Here is a 25,778-nt window from a genome sequence, read left to right as displayed (position 1 = left end):
ACCCCAAAGGCCAAAAAGACACCAATGTAGAAAACTGAAGTCGTATTTACTCACCCGCTCACGGGTGGGTTCATCCCACGAGCAGAGTGAGCTCTACTCTGTGCTGAGCTCTGCCGACAGAAGAATCAAGATGCTTGGAGAATGACCATAAAAGCAGACACCAGCAGGTTACCAGAGGTCAATGTTTGGGGAGGGTGTGCCAAGCTCATCAGGAGGCTCCAGAAGAGAAGGCTGGCGAAGGCTTGCGGGTGGACCCTGGAGGCAGGCAGAGGTTTCTTTCAGGCTCTATCTCTGGAGGATGGTGACTCATCCACAGCGTGCTGAAGAGACAAAACCTCATCTGTGACGTTTGCCGATTTCCTTGGTGTAAATACTCCCACCGAATCAGAGGCGGTGCCAAGTTACAGATGTGACACCACTCACAACGGCACACCCTTGTGTCCACCAGACGTGGGCAATGGACGTAAGTGCCTTCAACAGAATAGATTACAATGAAGGGGTAACAGTAAGATAATCAGGAAGTAATGAATCTCAATATTCATCTTTGTTTTTACTCTAGTTTATGTAACTATACATTGTTACAGCTTAACTTTTTTGAAGTTTATTTATTTTGAGAGAGAGAGAGCAAGGAAGGGGCAGAGAGAGAATCCCAAGGAGGTTCTACACTGTCAATGCAGAGCCCAACGTGGGGCTCGAACTCCTGAACCACAAGATCACGACCCGAGACGAAATCAAGTCAGAAGCTTAACTGACTGAGCCACCCAGGCACCCTGTTACAGCTTAATTTTTAAGAACGGCCGTCCATGTTTAATAACCAGCTCCCCAGGGGCGCCTGGGTGGCGCAGTCGGTTAAGCGTCCGACTTCAGCCAGGTCACGATCTCGCGGTCCGTGAGTTCGAGCCCCGCGTCAGGCTCTGGGCTGATGGCTCAGAGCCTGGAGCCTGTTTCCGATTCTGTGTCTCCCTCTCTCTCTGCCCCTCCCCCGTTCATGCTCTGTCTCTCTCTGTGCCAAAAAATAAATAAACGTTGGAAAAAAAATAAATAAATAAATAACCAGCTCCCCAAATTCCAGAAAACCAGTCAGCCCTCCCGCTCACCGCAGGGTGATCCCTTCACTTCCCTCTACAACCTTGCAAGCTGCTCAGGCATCCTGGGTATTATACCATCCTTCTCCCCGCCTCCAAGTAGCTCCTGCTTCTCCCACTTTACCCACCCATCGCCCACAGTGTAGCCATGGGAATCTTTCTAAAATGCAGTGTGACCCTGTCATCCCCCTGATAAAAACTCTTTGATGGTTCTCTATGGTTTTCACTTTCCTCCGTGATGCAGACCCCTTCTCCCTCTCCCGTGTCCCTGCCACCCTCACCTCCTCGGGCATCCTACGCTCCCAGCTCACCCCGTGGCTCCCCTGTTCCCCTGCCCCTGACTGCCTGCAGCCTCCCTCTCATTCTTCACACCCAGTTACACTGTCCTCCAGATCCCCACTCGGACATGACTTTCTGGGAAGACTCTCCCTGGCCCGCCACCCCTGAGAGGGTCCCGAGCCATGGAAGCACTTCCAAGTTGGGTTGGAACAATTTGATCTGGCCGCAGAGTTGATTGTGGGGCTCTGGTCCCCACTGTCTGGCTGTGACCCCAGGCTCTGCCACTTACCAGTTTTACCAGCTGGAGGGGTCCAGTTTGTCCATGGAGAGGTCACTTCACCTTCAGGGCCTCTTTCTTTCCTGCCAAGTAGGGTGAAACCAGCCCCTCCCTCGCAGGCTTAGTGCGAGCCTCCTACAATTCAGCACTACTGAGCATTTGCCGTGACCCTGCTGGTAGGAAGGGCACCGAAGAGGTAACGAATACTGGCCCTGCTGTCTGCGTTCGCCCCCTGGGTCACCACGAGAGCTCGGGCTCCTTCCTCTTCCCGTGGCTGTTGGGACTTGCTAGGTGCTCACTCTGCTAAAACGAATAACCTGAAGAATGAATCAGTAGGAGAGGGGAAGGCTGGGTGTTCACCGCAGACAGTAAATCGAGTGAGGAGGCCCAGGCTGGCGCCCCGTCAGTGGTGAAAACAGAAGCATCGGGACAGCCACGGGACCAGTCAAGACTGTCAGGATCTGGCTTTGACATTCTTTCCGAGGCACCCACATCCATTTCACCGCCCCGTATTAGCGCGTCTGTGTTGCTGTAACAAAACAGCACAGCCAGGCCAGCTCAAACCAGGGGCATTTACTGTCTCACAGTTCGGGAAGCGGAAGTCCAAGACTATGGTCCAGCAGGATGGACGCTGGTGAGAGCTCTCTCCCTGTCTCTCTCGCTAGACAGCCGCCTTCTCGCTATCCTCCCGTGACCTCTCCCAGGTGCTTCCACCCACAGAAGGCCCTGGCATATCCTCCTTTTCTTACAAGGACACTGATTCTATCGGATCACGGCCCCACCCTCATGACTTCAGTTAACCTTGGTTACCTCCTCGGAGGCCCATCGCCAAATGCAACCACACTAGGCGTTGGGCTTCCACACGAGAATCTGGCAGGGACACCAATCCTCAGTCCCTAGCACCTCCTTGCCCCCGAACACCGCCCTCCCACTCTGCACAGGGAGAAAAACCCGGCTGTCCCCGCATCCATTCTTTGGGGACAGGCGTTCCGTCAGGATCCCAGGTAGACCAGCTGCTCCCAGCACCTCTGCTAATGACTGGCTAAGTGCATCCGCTGTGTCTGGGCCCTGAGGTTGGCTTTCCTAACTTGCCTCTAATATGCCTCCGCATATTCAGACTTTTCCAGCCAGTTCCATTCTGTCAAGTAATTATTTACAAATTAGATTCCCAGGGAATACCCGATCAGAGAAGGCTGGTGTTACACACATAAATAACAATACTTTTTTTTTTTTTTCAACAAAAGGCATACCGTTCTCCAAATGCTATTCGAAAACTCAGGGATCTGTCACCCATTCTTTCCATACAGACAGCATCTATCAGCCCCTCGACTCCCTGACCGGAGCTGGGGTTGTACACAGCACAAGTGACAGAAAGCCATGATCAGTGCTGTTGTCTCGGGCTCTCGTGAAACAATCATCTTTTCAAATCATCTTCTCCATTCAAAATACCCAGGCCCTCGGTAAAAATAGGAAGCACTTCTTTGTGGTTTCATTAGAGCTGTAACAACTGCTTGTTGTAAAGCGTCTACTGTTTGTAGGAAGTGGCCTTCAGGCTACCATCGAATACCCGGTCCCCTCTTCTCCCGTAACACAACGTCAGTGTTATTTGCGTCCAGCCGAAAAGACGATGTTGCCCAGCCTCCCTGCAGCCAGGTGTGGCCCTCTGGGCTCCGGCCAAGGATGTGCAAGATGAAATGCGTGGAGGCGAAGGAAGGAGCGACTCCAGAACAGCTGCTTAATAAAAGCAGAAGGGAGGGCAGCGGTGCCCCTTGTCCTCTGCCTCTTCCCTTCTCTCTGAGATACGGGTGTGATAGCACGAACGCCCACACGTATCTTGACCATGAATGAACCATGGGATTTGAGCAAATCGTGCGCTGACCAGGATGGTGGAACAGCAGGACAGAAGGAGCCTGGGTCCCTGGTGACGTGGAGTGGCCGCCCCAGCCCCCGGCTGCACACACCAGACTTCCTGGGTGAGAGAGAGAATCCCTATCTCCGTGCGGTCCACTGTGACTTGGCATGTTCTCTCCAGCCAAGCCGGATTCTAACCCACGCCCTACTTTACCCATGTCCTCTCCAGACAGCCAAGATGCATTCAAGGACCGTTTGCTGCATTTCTGTTCACTACCCCCCAAAAGGCAATCGTGTCCCCTAAGGATCCCAGTGTAGTTTAGGATTTAAAAATCAGTCCTGCCTGTATTCAAATCCAAGGCCACAGAACCCCATGCAGAATTGCCTCTCACCTGCTAGAAGTCCGTCCGTGTCAGGCTATCAGCCCTGGATGCTGTTTGCTCTCTCCCTTTTTCTGAAGACCTCACCATAGAAAGCTGGAAGAGAGGTGACAGACAAGAGTGTGCATGTGTGTGCCTGTGTGTGCACACGTGGGTGCGTGCACGTGTGTATGTGTTGGTGTACTGTGTGCGCGTGTATGTTTGTGTGTGTGCACGTGTGTGTGCACATGAGCTGTCATGCATGCGAGGATGTTGGGGGGGAGAAAGGGAGATAGAAAATAGAAGACAAGCATGAGAAGCTGCAGATAAATGGAACTGAATTAACATTTCCTATCAAAAGCACCATGATTCTGATTAACATTTACATTTAGCCACTAACTCATCTGCACTTAAGGGTTGTTAAAACTCTAACCACCATGGCAAAAAAAATTTAGTATAACAGCTCAACTTCATATAATTTTACGATTTTCAATAAAAACAAAATGTTAAGTATATAACTAAAAGTGATTGAGTTTTTATGTTTACGTAAGACTCTTCACATAAGCAGACTCACCAACCTATAAACTTCATTGTCAACACAGCTCCAAGATTTGGTGTAAAATGGGTGATGACCCCAATCTCAGGACACATCTATTCAATTCTAGGAAACCCCCAAATAATTACCAATCTCCCAGAAGAGAAGGAAGTCATTTTTATATTTCTTGGATGGTACATATCACTAAACTCACATATGTTGAATAAGAATCATATAAAAATAATATGGCATCACAAAAATGAGACCCACTAACACGCCGAGTAGCTCTGAGTTAGTAATCAACTAGATCACACATTTCACACTGAAATTCTGCAATATTTTTCAAGAGTGTGTTAATGGCCTCTGCCTGTGAGAATACCAGGCCCACATTCCTTTTTCCAAAAACCGAAATGACAATAATTAAACCAGGCAGCTGCTGCCCCCAATAATATGACAACCTCTCCCCGCTCCCTGGAATTTGCTGGAATCACCCTGCTCGAGCTCATCTCATGCGAGTTAGCTCTTTGCTCCCTGTGCCCCAGCAATCTGGGTGAGTTTCCCATCTATTAGCTGAATTATTCAGATGTTTTCCCACAATGGCACTAAGCAGTGCTCATATAACTAGTTTCTAAATCAACAGTGAATTACACTATTGACAATCTGAGCAGATTAATTAAGAAATCTGTCAGGAATGACACTATGAGAGCTGGCTCCTTTTCAAGCCCGATCTTCAGTCTTCGAGATAGAATCATACCTGAAGCAATTTCAGAAGGGCAAGCTGCAAGACGAAATCTGGGGTAGGGGGACAGCCCCCGTGGGCTGCCAGGGAGATCCCCGAGGGGATGGGGGCAGTATGCGACGCATGTGCTCGCGTGCACGCACACACACACACACACACACACACACCCCACGGGGTTACTGGCTGGCTTACATCTACTAATGAGCAAGGCTGAAAAAAATGTTCTGTGCAGAGTAAAGCGCATGGATGTATTGCTGTTATCCCAGGCACAGACTCTGGTGACAGGAAACATCACAAATATGCCAGAAGAAGCTGCTTCACCTTTTGGGCTTTTGAATGCCGGTGTTGTGACATTTGGGGTCTCAATCTCCAAAAAATAAGCAGCCTGGGACACTCCCTTTGGTACTCTGCTACGAGAAGGCAATTTCTCTATCCATCTAGTTTTTTCCCCTTTAAAATAAAAGTTTTGTTGATTTCCCGGTCCTGCATCAAAACCCAGCATAAAATGCAAATAAATTATTTAAATATGAGATCAGAATATCATAGTATTCTGCTGCTGTATTTGATTTAATTGATTTAATTCAAAAAAGTTTGAAAAGCTACCAGATCAGTCACAGTACGTTTGCACGTTATGGTAGATAACACGTAGGATCTGGAGTCCTAGATTCACCTCTGAGCCCAGTCAGAGGATCTGGGTGGCCTTGAGCCTGTCACTTCTCCCACAGAGCTCAGTGTTTTTACCTGTAGCGACACCTGCTTCCTGAGTGGCAGTGAGGACCAAGAGAGAAAATGCGTGTGAAGGAGGAGATGGCCAATACCTCAAGCACACGTGTTACCTGAACATACCTTCAGTGGCTCGCCTCAATTCATATTCACAGCACATTCCCTTTGGTTTAAGAGTGAGAACACTGAGGCTCATGGTTGTTAAGTAAATACTCCAAAAGTGAAAAAAAAAAAGGCTGGACCCCCACCCACACCCCAGTCATTGGGCTCCCACACTGAGGTCAGGTGCCCCAGGCAAGTGGGTTGGAGCTGAGTTCCTTCCAGTGAATCAGAGTTCTCAGAGAGGGTGGGAGGGGGCATGGTGTGGGCACCAGGCTAGGAAGGAGGATATTCCAGAGCCTCCCCTAAGGAGGAAGGTACAGGAATCAGGGGGAGACATACAGGTGCACAGCGTCTGGGGAACCAGTGAGTACTAGTGGACCCAGTCCATGCCTGCAGCCAACGAGGTAGGCAGAGGCAGTGGTCGTGACAATAATACCAATCTCAGGGATTAACACTTAATGGAGGATGAACGCTGGTTGGGCACCATTCAAGGTGTTGATCCCATGCTTCTATCACCATGTGACAGGTGAAGATAGTGAGGCTCAGAGAGGTTAAGTGACTTGAAATTGGTTGTGAAGTGGACTTGGAGAGTCTGAGGAATGAAGAGGGAACATTCCAACTTCTCAGCACTCTCCAAGAAGCCCTCCCCACCCAGAAAGCAGCCTTGGGACAGCCTGAGACACCATCAGGGGACAGCGACACATGAGCGGTAAGCCTGACAATAACTGAGGCTGTCACATGGGAGTGGGAAGCCCGTTTTCCTGAGATGTTGCAAAAGCAATTCCTACATTTTGTCTGACCTCCAGATTCTGTGATTCCATGAGGCTCAGGACTGGGTCAGCTTTGTGACCTGGTGTCCTCCAAAATCCTGATTGGTCACATCCAACCATCTGAAAAAACCTAGGACAAAGAAGGATGGAGTTCACACACACACACACACACATACACACACACAAGAAACAGTTAATATGTGTTAGTTTTGCAGGGCTGGATTCCAGGAGTAGGATGGTTACTATTTTTTCCTTATATTCCACTATATTTTCAAATTTTCTACAATGGCCACTTGTTACTTTGACAATCAGAACACTAATCACTTAAAACAAAAATAATGTGTAACTACAAATGGCTAACAGAAAACCATGGCTTCTGGAAGCCTAGAGATGGAAACGTGAAGCTTAGCGGGAAAAGCACAGAATTAGCAGGTCACAGCCTGTCATGTCTTAACCATTATACTTTGGGCAAGTCATTTAAGCTCTCCAGATTTCATTTCAATGTTAACAAAATGGAGTTACAACATTTTCTCAATAATTTTACTGGCTTTCTAAAAGGGTCCAACCAATTATGCATTTAAGGTGTTTTGTGTAATGTGAAGTCATCCTTCTTATCATTGCTCTTATCAATACTGTGGTATTAGTATTAGTATTGGCATTATTGACGTAGAAGTAAGAACTCAAGGACAAAATTTTTCTCAAAAAACTAAAAATAGAACTACCCTACGACCCAGCAATTGCACTACTAGGCATTCATCCAAGAGATACAGGTGTGCTGTTTAGAAGGGACACATGCACCCCAATATTTATAGCAGCACTATCAACAATAGCCAAAGTATGGAAAGAGCCCAGATGTCCATCGATGGATGAATGGATAAAGAAGATATGGTATATATATATATATATATATATATATATATATATATACATACACATATACACAATGGAGTATTACTCAGCAATCAAAAAGAATGAAATCTTGCCATTTGCAACTACGTGGATGGAACTGGAGGATATTATGCTAAGTGAAATTAGTCACTCAGAGAAAGACAAATATCATACGACTTCACTCCTATGAGGACTTTAAGAGACAAAACAGATGAACATAAGGGAAGGGAAGCAAAAATAATATAAAAACAGGGAGGGGGACAAAACAGAAGAGACTCTTCAATATGGAGAACAAACAGAGGGTTGCTGGAGGGGTTGTGGAAGGGAGGATGGGCTAAATGGGTAAGGAGCACTAAGGAATCTATTCCTGAAATCATTGTTGCAGTAGATGCTAACTAACTTGGATGTAAATTAAAAAATAAAAATAAAATTTAAAAAAAAGAACAAAATTTTTATTTCTATGAAAACATTAACATGGATGATATCCATTCTTTTAGGACTTTTATATCAGAAATGAAAATAAAGTGGGCCCCTTCTATTTGTTTGAGTTTTATTGACATTAATTAGCTTATCGATGTAGATTCCGTGGCTTTAAAACCTATCAGTTAAACTGAAAGTTCACCCAGGGATCTGAAGAGAAACAACATTTTCTTCTTACATCATTCTTCCCGGTTTTGAGATGACAAACTGTATATCTTTAGCCCAGATGGGAAGGTCCTCCTGCAGGAACACAGCTTGCTGTTGAGGATGGCTTTCCCATGGCAGTTGCCCTTGGTCCTGGCACTTCCTTTGATCTGTCTAACTAAAAAATATTCCCCCTTAGCAAGTATAACCCTTTGCAGAAAAACTACAAAATGATCATTTAAAATACTTATGAGCTTGTTGTGTTAAATATCATTTACACATAGATCTGTAGTATAAAATACTCTGTAAACCTACACTCCAAATTAAAACAAAATATATCGTGCAGACTCTTTTTAATTTATGACCAAAAAAAAATGCAGTTGTAGTGGTGGAATCTTCCCATTTTGTTTGATTCTGTAAATGAAAACAAGAGATTTGTCATTAAGTGTTATTGATGATACCCACAGTGTTCATATGTTTGTCAATTTCATTAACCTTTCAAATTAGGTATTCATAATGTGTTAATTACAGCATAACACATCATTACGTTACTCAATGTAATTCCATGGATATTATGTATAGTTGATCATGTTAGAATCTCTTGTCTTTACAGCTGTTAGAAAACATTATACTTTCCAAGATCATTAGGGATGTGTGAATACCAAACAGCTAAATCTACAGCTCAAATAATGGTCCCTGCTTGGCCTTGAATTCTGATCAGGGCATGACTAGACAGTTTCCACTGATGAAGAGCTAAGCTCCCTGGAATGTTTTATATAAGAACTGGAGAGACACAAAGCTGACGGAGAGCTCGAGAATTTGTTTAATTAAATTCTTTGCCTTCAGACTGGCAGTGACAAATTGAATTATAGCTTAGCAAATAGTCACTCCCCCATGCCCTTGGAAGAAAGCATGCTTTCCTACCCCGCGTACAATGGGATTGGCCAGGTGCTAGTTCTGCCCATGGGATGTGCCCCAGCATGAGTAGAACGTGGCCCAGATGGCCACTCCCCATTTAGTAGGGGCCCCAGACTCCCAGAGCAGGACAGCCCCCAAGGCACCCCCCATTCCAAACCCTCACCTACACGCGAGGGAGCGTAAATCCAGCAGCTGAAGGGATGCACTTGGGAACAGCCTAGAATGACACCCATACTTTTCTATTAGCAATAATCCCGCCTCGGATAAACCTCATTGGCTACGATACTGCCACCGCGCAAAGCTAACACCCGTACTTTTCTACTCCCAGCCCCTTGCTTTGCCTTGAGGAGAAGTTTCAGAAGGTAAACACAATCAGCTTAATAAAAACAAACAAGCGGGTGTCTCGCATCTGGGTCAGAAGATGCAGGAAGTAGAGATTTATTTACCCATCCAGAGTCCCTAAGTGATCAAGTACGCTCCGGCATGCTGTCCTTGCCGTGGAGGGACAGTCTCCTAAGGAATTATCAGGTGCTCCTTCTCTTTGAACCAAGAGCCAGCAGGCAGCACAGGGCCCTACAAGGCTTTTATCTTGTTTCTCCCACCGGTGATTTGGTTCATCGCTGACAGATGCTGCCCGTGTTTGTTCCTTCACTCTTCATGAAAAATACAGAAGCACCTCGCGTTGACGGAGCAGCCTTGGTGCTTTCACTACCTGGTGACTTTTGCTCGTACTCTGCCCGCCAGCCAGCCGTTCTGTCTCAGCGAACGCGCCCTAATTGAAACTCCTCTCTCTGCTCTTTTCCATGCACGTTACCTCCGATCCTGACGACCCCTTGAGATCTTCGCTTCGATCCCCCTTTTACAGATGAGGAAGTGGAAGATCAGAAATGCACTTTCCCAGGGTCCCAAGTCACCAAATATCGGAACCAAAATCCAAATCCAGATCTATCTTCAAAACATTTCTCCTTTGGGCCAAAGCACACTTTCTTTAATGAAAGAGAGAACAAAACAAAACAAAACAAAACAAAACAAAACAAAAACCCACCACACTTCCCAGGAACGGAAGATCAGCAATCCCAAGGAGGAATTTTCTGGAGATGAACCCAGCTGATGTTACTTCTGAAATCCACGGATACCAGAGGGAAGCTGGTAAATTACAAGGGGGAATTTCATCTGCACTCTACTTAGCGTTATGGTATCACTTATGCTAATACAGACCTTCCACATTTCCTCTAAAATACAAATCAGAAGGCCCTTTGTAATACCTGAAAATCACCCAGGGCTTTGTCTTCCCATTTCCCGGTCCTTAAAGCACCCCTCTCCCCCACGGCTGCCTGAAAGGTCTCTTTTTGTTATGGCGGTTTCGTAAGAGGCCAAATCTCAGACAGCTATTGAAAGGCTGAGTTAGACAAACAACGCCGGTGAAGTTTAAAAATAAAAAACTAGGTCAAGCCCGAGATGTTATCATCGCTGCCAGTGAAAGCAGGTTCCTCGCAGCTGGGAGAGGAGATGGCATGGAGTCTGCTACATTTGCAGACCTCGGCCAAGCTCGGCCTGGCGGTAATCAGGGGTGGGCGTTTAGTTAATGACGGCCAAGTGCTCTAAAAATCAAAGAGCGTCATAACCCCAACAACTGTCGGGAGTGCCCTGATGCCCCCTGATGGCTGCCACCACTGAGCAGTGGAAGGACCCGACCAGTGCCGTCCCAAAGGAGCTAACAACGGCGGCCGCAACCTCACGCTGTCCTTGCATCTCACCCCAGGTGACCACACGTGTGACAGGGTGGAAGAAGTCACCTTTTGCATCAATTCGAAAAGAAAGACTAATAACAGTCATGCTTCTACTGTTGGGTGACAGGATGGTGTTTCTCTCGGCCCAGGTGAATGGCGGGGCTTGACCACCCCAGTCATACCTGTCAGCAGGTGTCAGCCAGACTCTCCCAGGGCTGCCCTTCTCATGGCCCCTCACCGTCTAACCACAGGGGACACGGACTCTCAGAGGGAGACGTGTCTGTGTCCTCAAGAGAGGCACTGCAGGGACGCCTGGCTGGCTCAGTCAAACTCCGACTCTTGGTTTTGGCTCAGGTCGTGATCTCACAGTTCGTGAGTTCGAGAGCCCCGCGTTGGACTCCGCGCTGATGGTGTGGAGCCTTCCTGGGATTCTCTCTCCCTTTCTCTGCCCCTCCCCTGCTTGCACACACACTGTCTCTCTCTGTCTCTCTGTCTCTCTCTGTCTCTCTCTCAAAATAAATAAATAAATAAACCTTAAAGAGAGAGAGAGGCACTGCAGACAAGTCCGTCAGCCCGACCTCAGGGCAGGGCCTCAGCTGCTCTCCAAGCTGGGCAGTGACCGCAGCCCTCCCGGCATCGGGAGAGCCAGGCCTCCTGGGTCTTGTGCTCCATGGAAATGTCTCTCAGAGCTGGGCTGTTCTCTTCACACCTTCAAACGGAGCCAAATTCTGTTTGTCAGTTTTCTCTTCTTGTTTTGCTCATTAGGAAAGGCCTGCTGTACATGGTAACACCTGCCATGAGCTTGCTTCTTCGCAGCTTCCAGCCCTCATACCTTCCCCTCCTGGTGGAGCCCATTCACTGTGGCTTAACACCTGCCCTTTCCTCCTTGCGCCCCCAAGGCCAGCCTGGAAGGCTTGTGGAGAAAGGAAAGGGCAGGTACCTTGGGCCTAAGGGAGGAATGGGAATGTTCTTCAGTGCCGTGTACAGGAAAGAATAGAGGCTGTGGCATCAGACGGACCTGAGCACAACTTCTGACTCAACACGTTTGCCCTCTGGCTCATCTTAAGCCTCAGTTTCCTCACTACAAAACACCAAATGGTTGGGGCGCCTGGGTGGCGCAGTCGGTTAAGCGTCCGACTTCAGCCAGGTCACGATCTCGCGGTCCGGGAGTTCGAGCCCCGCGTCGGGCTCTGGGCTGATGGCTCGGAGCCTGGAGCCTGTTTCCGATTCTGTGTCTCCCTCTCTCTCTGCCCCTCCCCCGTTCACGCTCTGTCTCTCTCTGTCCCAAAAATAAATAAACGTTGAAAAAAAAAAAAATTAAAAAAAAAAAAAAACACCAAATGGTTAAGCAAAGAGGTTTGGGTGAAGTTCTGGGTGTGAGGGAAACACTCAACAAATGGTAACAATTATCAAATATTTGAAGAGCCGTCAAGTCAACGAGGCTAAGACTTGACCAAGAGGGTAGCCCATAATGTTAACTACCATGTTTTTTTTCATTTTTTTTTTTCATTATTTCATTTAATCTGTTCAACAGTCCTGCGGCACACATGTTGGCATTATCCTCATCTTGCAAAAGCTGATGCTGAGGTCCAGAGAGGCCGAGTAACCTTCCCGAGGCCACACAGTAAGTGCTGTGATACAAGCACAGGCAGTCTGACTGCAGTGGTCACTTTCCCAAGTGCTGTGATACGGTGACCCCTCCGGTCAAGCTTGTGAGTCGGGATTTCCAGCCCAGTGCCTATCGCTCTATGATTCATTTTTGGTTTGTTTTGTTTCTTCCTCCAGGGAAGCTGGAACAGAAGAAACTTTACAAAGGGACATGAAAGCTGGAGCAGAAGGCCGGGAGCAGCCGTCTGAAGGGGACACGTCTGCAGACTGAGGAAACCCGGCCCCAGATGGCTACCTCGAGGCTTTACTTGGCTCAGGTTGTCTAGGAGGTAGAAACTGAGGCCAGGCTTAGATCGCCTGGTTACCGGAAGATACAGTCCAGGACAGGCACAGAGAGGGGGCGGGAAAATAAGGGAGGGAAGGATACACAGAAGAACGGAGCTGCATTTTGCTCCACTGGCCACCAAGAGACAGTAAGGGTCCCCGTGCCACACGGGACATCTGGAAACAGCTGCCCTGAAAAGCCCTGCCATAGACTGACGCACACAGAGGGGAAAGGTTGAGAACATGCTGCCGGCACCCCCCCCCCCATCTCCTGCACCTGCTCACCAACACCCCACAAGCAGTAAACACCTATACTTCTTAGGAGTCAACTCTCCCGGTAGCCTCGAAGCCTGGACCTTCAAAGCCTGGACAAGGAGACACAATGGTACGAGCCTCCATGCCTGGTGCCCTCACCCTGCTGGGGATGAGGGGCTCAGGGAGGCGAGAAGCTGCCCACGTGCTTCGTAAGAGCCTGGAGATCCAGGGGACGAGTGAGGCCTAGGGACTCAAAAGGCAGGGCAAACTGCCTCTGACTCAGGGCCCTGGGGTCCCTCGGAGAAGTCACTGCAGACAGGGAGGCTGTGACATGCCTCGGTCTTGGGCTAATTTGCAAGTCTGGAGGGGGGGGGGGGCCGTCCAAGTTGTCCAGGGCCACCTTTGCCCCCAGAGCTAGGGCGCTAGACCATCAGAGCAGGCTGGGTTGTTGACATTCTCGAGACCGAGCAAAACCCAGAGCCCAGGCCGGCACCATAGTGCCGAACTGGAACCATCCTGACCCTGGTTGGGGAAGGCCGACAGAGAAGGGGGTTCTGGGCCTGCACCTGTCCCTTCCTTCACTTGGCCGCATGCTTCTGGCTGAGGCCTTGAACCTCTTCTGGGCGGAAACAGTCCCAACCAGGCCTTTCCGGCCTCTGGAACCTCCACTTCCTCTGTGAGGTGGAGTGAGGACTTAGGCTGGTCTGACCGGGGCTGGTGTGAAAATCACGAGCAGGTGATGTCAGGGAAGGTGCCTTGCAGGGCTATTCTTAGGGCGCAGGAGAGCCGGCTGGGCCCTGGAGGTCGCAGAGCAGGGAGCAGCTTTTACCACACTGGCCTAAAACCTTGCCCAACACGTCCTGTGTGAGGGAAACAGAGGCCAGCCCTTCTGTGGGCTCCTTCCTCTCCCGGGGCCTATCATGTGTCACAGCTGTAAGGAGAGGGACATTCTTTGACCAGTGGAGCCCCTACCTTGGTCCTGCAGTTTGGAGGCCCCCGTTCTGATATCCCCTGCTGCTTCTTTCTCCAAGGGGGCGGGAGTCTGTGGGACCAGGACATGTCCCTCGGGGGACATGACCCCACCTACACTATATTTGGGGTATACCCAGGACCCCAGAATCCCTGGCCCAGGTATCACCCAGCCACTTTCCAGGGCCTGTGCTGCCCCTTCCCTGGTCTTCTGTCCTCCTCCAGAAAACCCACTGCGCTGTGTCTACCCCTGAATCCGGGCGGGGGGACCACGGTCACCATTGCAGGTGGTGACTGAGGGGCTGGGTACTCGGTCTGGAGAGTTCACACTCGGCAGGAGGCCCCCAGAAGGTGGAGTGAGGTCCAGGAGGCACTGTGAGAGGCGATGCGTGTGGAGGGAGAAGGGTTCTGGGCTGCTGGGGCTGGAAGCCAGCTCTCCCTCTGCTGCCGTGAGCTGGACGAGGCCTCAAGGAATGTGAATTACACATTTGAAGCTGGCCACCCCGGTCAAGATAAGGAGGAAGGTAAGGAGGCACTGCATGCAACCATTTGTAAGCTAAATGCGCAATTTTAAATGTTAAGACCTTTAATACCTGGGCTCCCAGTAGAACCCTCCCCCTGGGTGCCTGCGGATTTTCAAGGACGTGTCTCCCTTTCACTCAATCTCTTTCATTCATCCATGGAGGCAGGAGCATGGCGAGGCAGGCGGGAGAGAGAGGCTGGGCGGGCACAAAATTCTCCTGAGGCATCCGGTGCACCTTACTCATGAAAAGAACATACTTCGAGAAGGCTATGTTCCAACACACACCCTGGTATCCGTTCAGTCACTCATTTACTCATCTGGTCAATATATATTTGTTGATCGGCTACTCTGCACTGGGCACCACACTCTGGAGATACAGCAAGGGACAGAAGAGCCACGCGCTTCTGCCCTTATGGAGCTTGAACTGGAGTGGCTCCAGACATGGCCAGGAGGCAGTAGACTGAGAGCTCCAGCCACCAGCCACGACAGCGCCCTCGCACTTAGGACATGCCATTCACATCACGATGAGGCCCCAGGAAGCTTGGGTTGGTCAGCAAGACACTTGCCGCGGTCACTGCACTCCTAAGCGTCCGCGGTGGGCTCGTGCCACAGCCCACGTCCCACCTACCACCAGGCCCTACCTGTGTGCCAGGAGCTAAGGATCAATCCTACTAATGACGTTAACTCACGAACCTTGGCTCGAAGACACGATGGCTACTTCCTTTGGTGCAATATGGGAGCCCGGAGCAGATGAACTGAACACCACCCACAGAGATAAACTGGCATCATGGTCAACGGCAGTGGAATTTTTTTTTTTTTTCAAAACCGATAAACAGGAAAGGAGTTCTGCTTTCAAAAATCAACCGATTTCCTTGCTGTAGCCGTATCTAGGTTGTGTATCGAAGAAAACAAAAATAATCCTGGGCACAGAAGGGAGATGGGATATTTCTGCACTCAACACTGGGCCAGGCTGGCTTATTCCCAGACCTAAAGGGTTCTGCTGTCCCTTTTTAAATAAAAATACATAAAATAAGGCAGTTCAACCCCGATGGTGAGTGCCAACAAATGTTACATAGCAGCGGGTATGGGTGGGCAGTGTCATGCGTTTCACGATTGCCAGCAGCACAACCCTGTTGTGAAGCAAACAGCTGGGAGGAAAACACAGGTGTGTTAACACAGGGCGGCCGTTCCCACCACGCTTCCCGCCGTCCCCGGTGTGGGCCAGGGTCATGGGGCCACAGCTGGCCACAGAGAGGATCGGTCCAAGAAGGCAGGTCTGGGGCAAGGTCTCTGCCAAGCCAACGTCCCTGCCAAGGTCACAGCCCTGCTCCCACCTGGACCCCCCACCCCAAACCCCCCCGCTCCAATTCTATGCACGCCCAGTGTCCAGACCAGGGCTGGGGTCACAGGCTCTGCGATGTGACTGCTTCCTGTTGCCGAAAGGCTAACAGCCTCATTAGGCAAAAACATCGAATGCAGGACGCGGACACAGCTTTGTGGGGGGTTCTGGGAATTCCCGTGTCCGTGCACTGGCCTGGCCGTGTGGCCCGGGTGAGTCAACCTAGATAAACCCGTGAAAGCCTCAGATAGCAGCAGAGGCAGTAATATCACGTCCCGTGACCATTTCATCAAGGATCCCAGGCAGATTTCTGGAAGCCCTTGAAGACATTTAGTAAAGATGTGCACCTATCCCGTGTCCCTACAGGGAAGTAAGTTGGTGAACTTGTTCCTGGCCTTGCAGAGCCTCCCCCTCCCACAAAAGAGAGCTTTGAATGACCCTTCATGTGTTCTGTGTTTCAGGGGTACAGAATTTTTTTCCAGGTGAACTTTAGTCCAGTCAAGGGACAAAACGAGTTGACACATAGAAAGAACTAGCATTCTTGTGACCATTTCTTAATGCTAAAGACTGTAATTTCATTAAATGATACAGATGTTTAAAAGACAACAAACAGAAGACCGTGGGTGGGGGGGAGGGAAGGGGAAAACGTAGTTTCAAACAGAGAGGAAGGCAAACTGTAAGAGATTCTTAAATACAGAGAACAAACTGTATTTGTACAGTTTGTACAGGGGGTGGAGAGGAGAGGAAAATGGGGGATGGGCATTGAGGAGGGCACTTGTTGGGATGAGCACTGGGTGTTGTATGGAAGCCATGAATCATGGGAATCTACCCCCAAGACCAAGAGCACACTGGATACACTGTATGTTAGCTAACTTAACAATAAATTATGGAAAATAAAAAAACAAAAATAAATAAGTAAGTAGGAAATATAAGTAAATAAATAAAAGAACAAATGGACAGCCTCGGATACCTGTACTGTTGTTCATTTGGCCTGGCCTACGGTGATGACCCCTTTTCTTCTCTCTAGTGCAAAGTTTCTTTTTTTTAATGTTTATTCCCTTTAGAGAGAGAGAGAGAGAGAGAGAGAGAGAGAGAGCATGAGCTGGAAAGCGAAAAGCGAGAGGGAGACAGAATCCCAAGCAGGCTCCTCGCCATCAGCACGGAGTCTGATGCGGGGCTCGAACCCACAAACCATGAGATGGTGACCTGAGGTGAAACCAAGAATCGGATGCTTAACCGACTGAACCACCCAGGCACCCTTCTACCGCAAAGTCTCTAAAGTCAGCCAGATCCAGGGGGTCCACCGGGCTCCTGAAATTGTGCGGTGCCCTGCTTTTCTTGGAGAGAATATAATATTCATGGCCCTCACTAGATGCTGGAGACAACAGTATGGATCACCCCCTCCGAGGCCAGAGGGAACTAAACCCCTGTTTGCTGAGGACGACCCAGACGTCACCGTCCATCTTCTCCTTCTGGGCCCGACCAGGGGGTTCTGCCCATATGCCCACATCACTGTCCCCAGACGGCCCCTCTGCCTTCCCTCTGCCTGCTGCAAACACATTGTTTTCCTAAGGGAGTCTTTTCTGAACATACACGCTTGGACTCAACCCAGAGCCCAGAGGCGGCTGAGTGAGGTAACAGGGGGCCTGGAGGCCAGCAGGAGGGTCCTCCCCAGCTGTCCCGCCCCCGGCCCGGGCCACCTCCACGCGGTGGCCAGCTTTCACCGGGGCCGGGAGAGAAGCCAGTGGCAGCCAGTGTCACTTTTCATCGACTTGTTCCTCCAAGGAGTGCTTCCTGAGCAGCAATGGCGAGGCGTCGGCAGGACCCTGTCCTCCTCACGCAGGCCGGGCCCTCGAGCGCCCAGTCCCCGGTGGGCCCAGCGTCATACACGGTGACACGCCACTGAGAGAAATCCCGGAGCTGCCGGTCGGATAAGTGAACTTCTGTGCACGTTCCAGTTCAACCTCAACTCTGAAAAGCCCCGCGTGCAAGTTCTCTGTGCTCACCTGGACGTGCCGGCACCACGGGGTATGGGGGGCAGTCCAGGGGCAGGCACGGGGTCTTCGCTCTCATCCCCCGCCCTCCAGGCCCGGGGGGCAGCCAGCAAGGGACGGAGAGACCGTCTCAGGCAGTCACAAGCATCACCACCAACGCTGGGCTCCCGGGAGTGGCCACTCGGCCACTGAACCTCTAGCTGTGTGGCCGTATCTAAGTTACCTAACCGCTCTTGACCTTGGTTTCCTTGCCTGTGAAGAGGAGGATAGTTCTGGGTGTATTCCTCAGAGGGTGGTCGTGGGGTTAAGGGAAACAATTAGGCGGAGGGCTTAATACCACAGGCAGTACGTGTTTGCTAAACGGCACGATTTCCAAGGCCCCCTCCCAATCCGGCACCCGATGGAGAGAACGCCCAGGTATCGCCATTCCGCACTTCACCGGGGGTCCCTGACCCGAAGCAGGTGAGCGTGACCCTGCCCTGGTGAGCCAAGGGGAGAGCGAGAGAGGGCGTTCACGGCCACTCCAGGCGCCGTGCGGAGCTGGCTCGCCTTGTCGTAAATGCCCCAGACAGCTGAGGCTCTTGGCCGGGAGACGCACGGGCCATCATGGGCCCTGGAACCGGCTAGTCCATAAATGATGCATCACGAGCAGCGCAAGCGCCAAACCGTGGCGCTTCAGGCCACGGGAACATCTGTGCAGACAGGGGGACCTCACCAGAAGAGGCGGCCCCAGCCGTGCGGCCGTCCTGGCTCACCCGGGCCATCGACACTGCCATCGCAAACAAGTCTGCTCCGGGGCCGTGGCCCTCCGGTTTACACGGCAGAGGCATTGATGGTGACCTTTAAACGTATAATGTTGTACAGAACTGAAAGTGCCATGTGATCCGGCAGGGCAGTCAATGTGAGGTAGGAAAGGAAGATCCTACCTCCAGCCCCTAAAACTGAGCCTGGTGGGACCAGTTCCTCCCTGGTGGTCAGAGTTAGTCTCCAGCATCCCACTTGGGGCCTGACACCCAGGGTCCAGGCTGAGTTCTCTGGGGCCAGTGTTCTTAACGAATCAGGGATCATCAGAGCCTGCATTCTGTCTATTCGGAGGACGCCGTGCAGTGGAAGCTGGTAGCCAGCGTCCTTTCCTGGAGACCTCTCCTCCTCTTGTCTCCATCGTGATGGAACCCCCAATATTCCAGGAATTTCAAGTCTCAGAAAAGAGGAAGGGAAGAGGCTAGTACATGTGGGGGGGGGGGAAGGACCCCAAAAACAAGGAAATATGCTGCTTACGTACTATGGATGCCCAGCGAATGTTGAACCTGCTGCCTCCAGACTCTGCCTATGAGATGCTCTACAGGTGTTTCGGATACGCTATATGGTTTGCTATATATTTTTGGTGGTAGTTTCAGAGTAAAATGAAACTAAAGGTCTCTAAGGAGTAAGCGTAGACTGCGGAACCCCTTAATGCAAATCAATATCATTATTACTATTGTTTTACTGAGAATGGGAAGGGGTGTATCATACTACAATACACTAATCAGACAAGACGCCCCCCTGAGAAAGAATAGTGTAATAATAAGAAAGGCAAAAACTAGTCCAAAGAACATGGCTGTTTCTGTATTCAGACCTTGCATGTAACTATTTTGGGTAAAATGATGTCACTCACCGAATAGTCAAGCAAATATTAAGTCCTGGAAGTTCTCTGGAAACTCCGGCGTAAACAAACCGAAGATGAAATTTCCCATGGGCTAAACCAATGGGAAATTTCAGTCCGTCTGAATTTCCTCATAAAATTATTGAAAATATTTTTTTTTGTTCTGATTCCCCTTTGCTTGGTGGTGAAGGAAGGCAAGAAAACTGGGTCATGCATTCAACAAAAGAATGAGAGAGACCACAAATAAGCCAGGAGTAAGAAGAGAAGTTTTCTGACAGCACGTGTGGCCTCTCCAACCCCACGTGGTAAAAGAGCAGAAAACTCAGTCAAAGGAGGCCATTCTTCTGAGGGCCGAGCCCAGGAACACGGTTTCAAAGAGGAATGGGGTGTAGAAAAGGCAGTTACCAACCTAAGACCACAGAACCCAAACTGTGTTCAGAGGTCTGTCTACAATTGTAGTTGCAGGTGAAGGGACGCGGCAGATGCTTATCTGTCGGGACTCTGATCAGCGGTCAACGTCACGGGGCTGCGCACCTCGGGGCGTTGGGTGCAGGTGACTGTTAACCTGAGGCCGCCACAGAGTAGCCCCACAACACTCGGGCTGCCCCAGAAGCAGAAAAGCAGAAGCAGCAGTTACTGCCATGTGGGTCATCAGTGTGGCCACCTCAACTGCCATGCAGACTTCCCGGAAAGACAGAGGGCTTGTCCACCAACTCTGTGAGCTGGAAACCATCCTGCAAAGTGAGGTGGCAAGGTTAGCAATCAATCTGGCACTGGGCAGAGCACAAGCCCAGCCTCCATATCCACTGGCAGTCATAAGAGATGAGAATCCCATGCCACATATCCAGCTAAGCTTTAATCCCATTAAATGGATCGACAGATCTCAAAGGTTTTGGTCTCGAGACCTCTTCACGCTCTTAACACTGGAATTCCAAAGGAGTTTTGTTTATGAGCGTTATCAATATTTACCACATTAGAAATGAAAACTGTGTAAACATTGAGTCACCAGGAATTAAGAATCAAAGTTTCAATGTTATCTCCCAACAAACAGGAGTCCAGGGCCAGATGGCTTTCCAGGGGAGTTCTACCACACATTTAAAGAAGAGTTAACACCTATGCTTTTCAAGCTGTTCCAAAAAATAGAAGTGGAAGGAAAACTTCCAAACTCATTCTACAAGGCCAGCATTACCTTGATTCCAAAACCAGACAACAACCCCACTGAAAAAGAGAACTACAAAACCAATTTCCCTGATAAACATGGATGCAAAATTCTCAACAAGACATTAGCAAACTGGATACAACAATACATTAAAAGAACTATTCACCACGATCAAGCGAGATTTATACGTGGGATGCAGGGCTGGTTCAATATCTGCAAATCAATCAATGTGATAAATCACCAATAAAAGAAAGGACAACAACCACCTGATCCTCTCAACAGCTACAGGGAAAGCATTGGACAAAATGCAGCTTCCTTTCTTGATAAAAACCCTCAAGAAAGTAGCAATAGAAGGATCATACCTCAAGATCATAAAAGCCATATATGAAAGACCCACCTCTAATATCATCCTCAATGGGGAAAAACTGAGAGCTTTGCCCCTAAGGTCAGGAACAAGACAGGGATGTCCACTTGCCCCACTGTTATTCAACATAGTGTTGGAAGTCCTAGCCTCAGCAATCAGACAACACAAAGAAATAAAAGCCATCCAAAGCAGCAAGGAGGAAGTCAAACTTTCACTCATGGCAGATGACATGATATCAAAAAACTACTAAAACTGATAGATGAATTCAGCAAAGTTGCACGTTATAAAATCAATGCACAGAAATCAGTTGCATTTCTAAATACCAATAATGAAGCAGCAGAAAGAGAAATGAAGGAATCAATGCCATTTACAATTGCACCAAAAACCATAAAATACCTAGGAATAAACCTAGCCAAACAGGCGAAAAATATATACACCGAAACTATGGAAAGCTTATGAAAGAAATTGAAGAAGTCACCAAAAAATGGAAAAACATTCCATGCTCATGGATTGGAAGAATAAATATTGTTAAAAATGTCAATACTACCCAAAGCAATCTACATATTCAATTCAATACCTATCAAAATAACACCAGCATTTTTCACAGAGCTAAAACACATAATCCTAAAATTTGTATGGAACCAGAAAAGACCCTGAATATTCAAAGCAATCCTGAAAATGAAAACCAAAGCTGGAGGTGTCACAATTCCAGACTTCAAGCTGTATTAGAAAGCTTTAATCATCAAGACAGTATGGTACTGGCACAAGAACAGAGACATAGATCAATGGAACAGAATAGAGAACCCAGAAATGGACCCACAAACGTATGGCCAACTAGTCTTTGACAAAGCAGGAAAGAATATCCAACGGAAAAAAGACGGTCCCTTCAGCAAATGGTGTTGGGAAAACTGGACAGTGACATGCAGAAGAATGAACCTGGGCCACTTTCTTACACCATATACGAAAATAAACCCAAATGGGTGGAAGACCTAAACGTAAGACAGGAAGCCATCAAAATCCTAGAGGAGAAAACAGGCAACAACTTCTTTGACCTCAGCCACAGCTACTTCTTACTTGACATGTCTCCAGAGGCAAGGGAAATAAAAGCAAAAATGAAGTATTGGGACCTCATCAAGGTAAAAACTTCTGCATGGCAAAGGAAACAATCAACAAAACTAAAAGGCAACTGACTGAATGGGAGAAAATATTTGCCAATTACATATGGGATAGAGGATTAGGTAAATCTATAAAGAATTTATCAAATTCAACACCCCCCCCAAAAAAACCCAAATAATCCAGTAAAGAAATGGGCAAAAGACATGAATAGACACTTTTCCAAAGAACACATCCAGATGGCTAACAGACACATGAAAAAAATGCTCACTATCACTTATCATCTGGGAAATACAAATCAAAATCACAATGAGATACCACTTTGCACCTGTAAGAATGGCTAAAATTAACAACTCAGGCAACAACAGATGTTGGCAAGGCTGCAGAGGAAGAGGAACCCTTTTGCACTGTTGGTGGGAATGCAAACTGGTGCAGCCACTCTGGAAACCAGTATGGAGGTTCCTCAAAAAACTAAAAATAGAACTACCCTGCAACCCAGCAATTGCACTACTAGGCATTTATCCAAAGGATACAAAAATGCTGATTCAAACGGGCACATGCACCCCAATGTTTATAGCAGCATTATTACAAGTATGGAAAGGGCCAAATGTCCATCAACTGTTGAATGGATAAAGAAAACATGGTATACATATATATGTGTATATATATATATATATATATATATATATATATATATACACACATGTATATATACATATGTATATATAATGGAATATTACTCAGCGATCAAGAATGAAATCTTGCCATTTGCAACAACATGGATGAAACTAGAGTGTATTATGATAAGCGAAATAAGTCAGTCATAGAAAGACAAATATCATGATTTCACTCAGATGTGGTGTTTAAGATACAAAACAGATGAACATAAGGGAAGGGAAGCAAAAATAATATAAAAACAGAAAGGGGGACAAATCATGAGAGACCCTTAAATACAGAGAACAAACTAAAGGTTGCTGGTGGGGTGTTGGGTGGGGGGAAGGGCTAAAGGGGTGAGGGGCATTAAGGAGGGCACTGGGTATTATATGTAAGTGATGAATCACTGAATTCTATCCCTGAAATTATTATTACCCCGTATGTTAACTAACTTGGATTCAAATTAAAATAAATAATTAAAAATAAATAAAAATATTTAAAAATACATGATTATACATGTGAACATAAATATTAAGTAATTCATTCTTTAATCACATTTTAGTAAATAATATTTTATTCAATGTCTACATTCAGTCTTTATAACTATATTTCCTATTTGGAATGGATTCCCATTTTACTGAGCAATTGGTGTTATAGTTTCTTTTCTTAATCACTAATTTAATAATTGAGAAAATATTATTATTATTATTATTTCTAAAATGTAACAAGTTAATTATTTCATGTATTCAGTCACATGTTTTCATTCTGGTTACAAGACTATTTTTTAGAGAGTGAGGAATGATTACCGTGATTTTTAAAACTCCAATAATGATTACGACTGAGGTGTGATCTTTAAGCAAATTATTATACTAAATATAAGTGGAAAAGTTTTTTTTTAAAAAAGTTTCAATGTGAAACCAAGCCTCGGAGAGGTGACAGGATCACCAAGGTGCAGATGAACAGGAGGGAGACTGGAACAAGCCATACACACAAATAGTGCTTTGAAGGTGAAAGTTTTAGGTGTACATGTGCAAACAAACCAGTAACCCAAGGAAAGTAATTGCAATCACTTTTTTTTTTAAGTTTATTTATTTTGAGAGAGAGCACACAGGTGCACATGTCAGGGAGGGACAGAGAGAGGGAGAGACTGAATTCCAAGCAGGCGCAGAGCCTGACGTGGGGCTTGAACTCACAAACTGTGAGATCGTGAACTGAGCCGAGGTCAAGAGTTGGACACCTAACTGACTGAGCCACCCAGGTGCCCCACGATCACTTGTGATTATTCAGCAGTTCTAGCACAGGCGCAGTGTTGTGCTGGCCATTGTACCTGTGTTACCTTGAGTAATTCCCATAACAGCATGACGAGGGTGAGGCTTACCCTCTGGTTCACCGAAGCCATGAGTGAGACTTGATGAGATCAAACGAACTGAGGCTAAACAACTAGCAGAGTTGGGTGGGATTTCAGGACAGCCATTCATAATCCCCAAATCTATGCTCTTTCCCCTGCTCCTGCTAATTTCCTAAAATAGACCTTTTCTTTATCCAAGCTCACTGGTGGCTCGGCGGCCCCCTGCCCTGATGAATCATTCCCCTTTAATCAACTATTGGCTTTGGTGGTTTTCTTTCTTGACAAAAATGTGATAAAGTGCGAACAGAGGGTGATCGCTCAATGTTTTGAAATCAGAAACCATATTTTTGAATTTCAGAAACATCATCAAGTGGTTGAGCTACTTCCTGACAAATGCACATTCTTGACCAGAGGTGACCTTGCCTTGGGCTGGAATCGCTGCTGACTCAACCCCCTGTGTCCTGGCACATAGAGACATTCAATCCGTGCTCACTGAATTGTCTACTCAGCATATGTATTACATATATAATATGTACACCTATAGACATCTAGATTGTCTTTGATTTAAATTTATCTTTTCTAAATTACATGAGAGCCACTCTAAAGGAAAACTATAGTAATCACTAGTAATCTTGCAGACCGATGAGAAGGTAATAGGGTCTCTAATAAAGTTTTCTTTCTCCTTCAGCTTTTTGATGTATAGATTTATAGTCACTGTTACTATTAACACGTACTATATAGTGAGTCCTTCAGTATTCCAGGCTCATTTTTAACAGGCTGGTGACCAGATCTTCCGCTTGCTGCCATAGACCTTCCTGATAAATAACAAATGTATGACTTTAGGATATTATGAGAGAGTCGTTTAGACAGAGAAGGGAAAAAAGCACTCATACAATCCTAAAACTTTTTTTAAAAATTTGATCAAAACTTCTAAGACAGAGACTTTTCTGAGGACTGTCTAGTGCTAGAGCATTAGCAAGTTTCCAGAAAACTCTATGACCCATCCACACATTGTCAGATAAGTTTCTGGGAAGCGGGTGCTGCCGGGTCAGAAGGTGAACTGGCGCAGAAGGACAGAGAAGACTGGGGTGACCATTACATGAAAAAAGAGAGAGGAGGCAGGGCGAAACAGAATAAGCCATTGTAAATAAGCCATTAATTGACAACTGTGGGTTTATCTGAGTCAACACTGGCCAAGAGGACTAAGGAGAGAGAGACTATTGGGATTCCCAAATAAACATTTGACAAGCCTTTTCTGAACACTTCCAAATCTAGAAAGAAAGTAAACTGGGTTTTTTAAAGAAAGAGAGACTCAGATTGAAAAAACATCACAAAACATCAGCCTCTGTTTCTTCACATCGATCCCTCAGACCCCTCGCTGTTCTGAGACTTATTTTAATGTCCTCATTCTTGATTCCTTTCTCTTTGATTCAGAGAGCAAGTGAGCGTATTAATGTGTATGCTTCCCACTTCCTGCCCACACGCTTTTATCTAAATTTCTTCAAGGTCTCACAATGAGACATGAGCAACTTCTTTAAAACCCAATGTGATTTCCCCAGCCAGCTGCTCTATAGTCATGTATTGTCATTTATGGATGGTGCAAGCA

The 25,778-nt window shown here is 47.5% G+C and overlaps 1 long non-coding RNA gene and 1 pseudogene across 2 annotated transcripts; both read right to left on the bottom strand.

Annotated features, from left to right (window-relative positions):
* Positions 1-193: 193 nt before the first annotated feature.
* On the bottom strand, positions 194-8,532 carry LOC123581645. 2 transcript variants are annotated; one of them, XR_006703902.1, is made up of 4 exons: positions 8,267-8,532; positions 3,885-3,968; positions 1,654-1,944; positions 194-471 (listed from the first exon to the last, which is right to left on the bottom strand). It is a non-coding gene; the product is annotated as an uncharacterized LOC123581645 (long non-coding RNA). The 2 variants fall into 2 exon arrangements; XR_006703903.1 differs by having other exon boundaries at positions 1,654-1,941.
* Positions 8,533-9,286: 754 nt separating this feature from the next.
* LOC123581818 lies at positions 9,287-9,453 on the bottom strand (annotated as a pseudogene).
* Between the last annotated feature and the right edge of the window lie 16,325 nt (positions 9,454-25,778).

The sequence above is a fragment of the Leopardus geoffroyi genome, chromosome A3 (genome assembly GCF_018350155.1).
Source record: "Leopardus geoffroyi isolate Oge1 chromosome A3, O.geoffroyi_Oge1_pat1.0, whole genome shotgun sequence".
In the NCBI taxonomy this organism is placed as follows: Eukaryota; Metazoa; Chordata; class Mammalia; order Carnivora; family Felidae; genus Leopardus; species Leopardus geoffroyi.
This window is presented reverse-complemented; position numbering and strand designations above follow the sequence as displayed.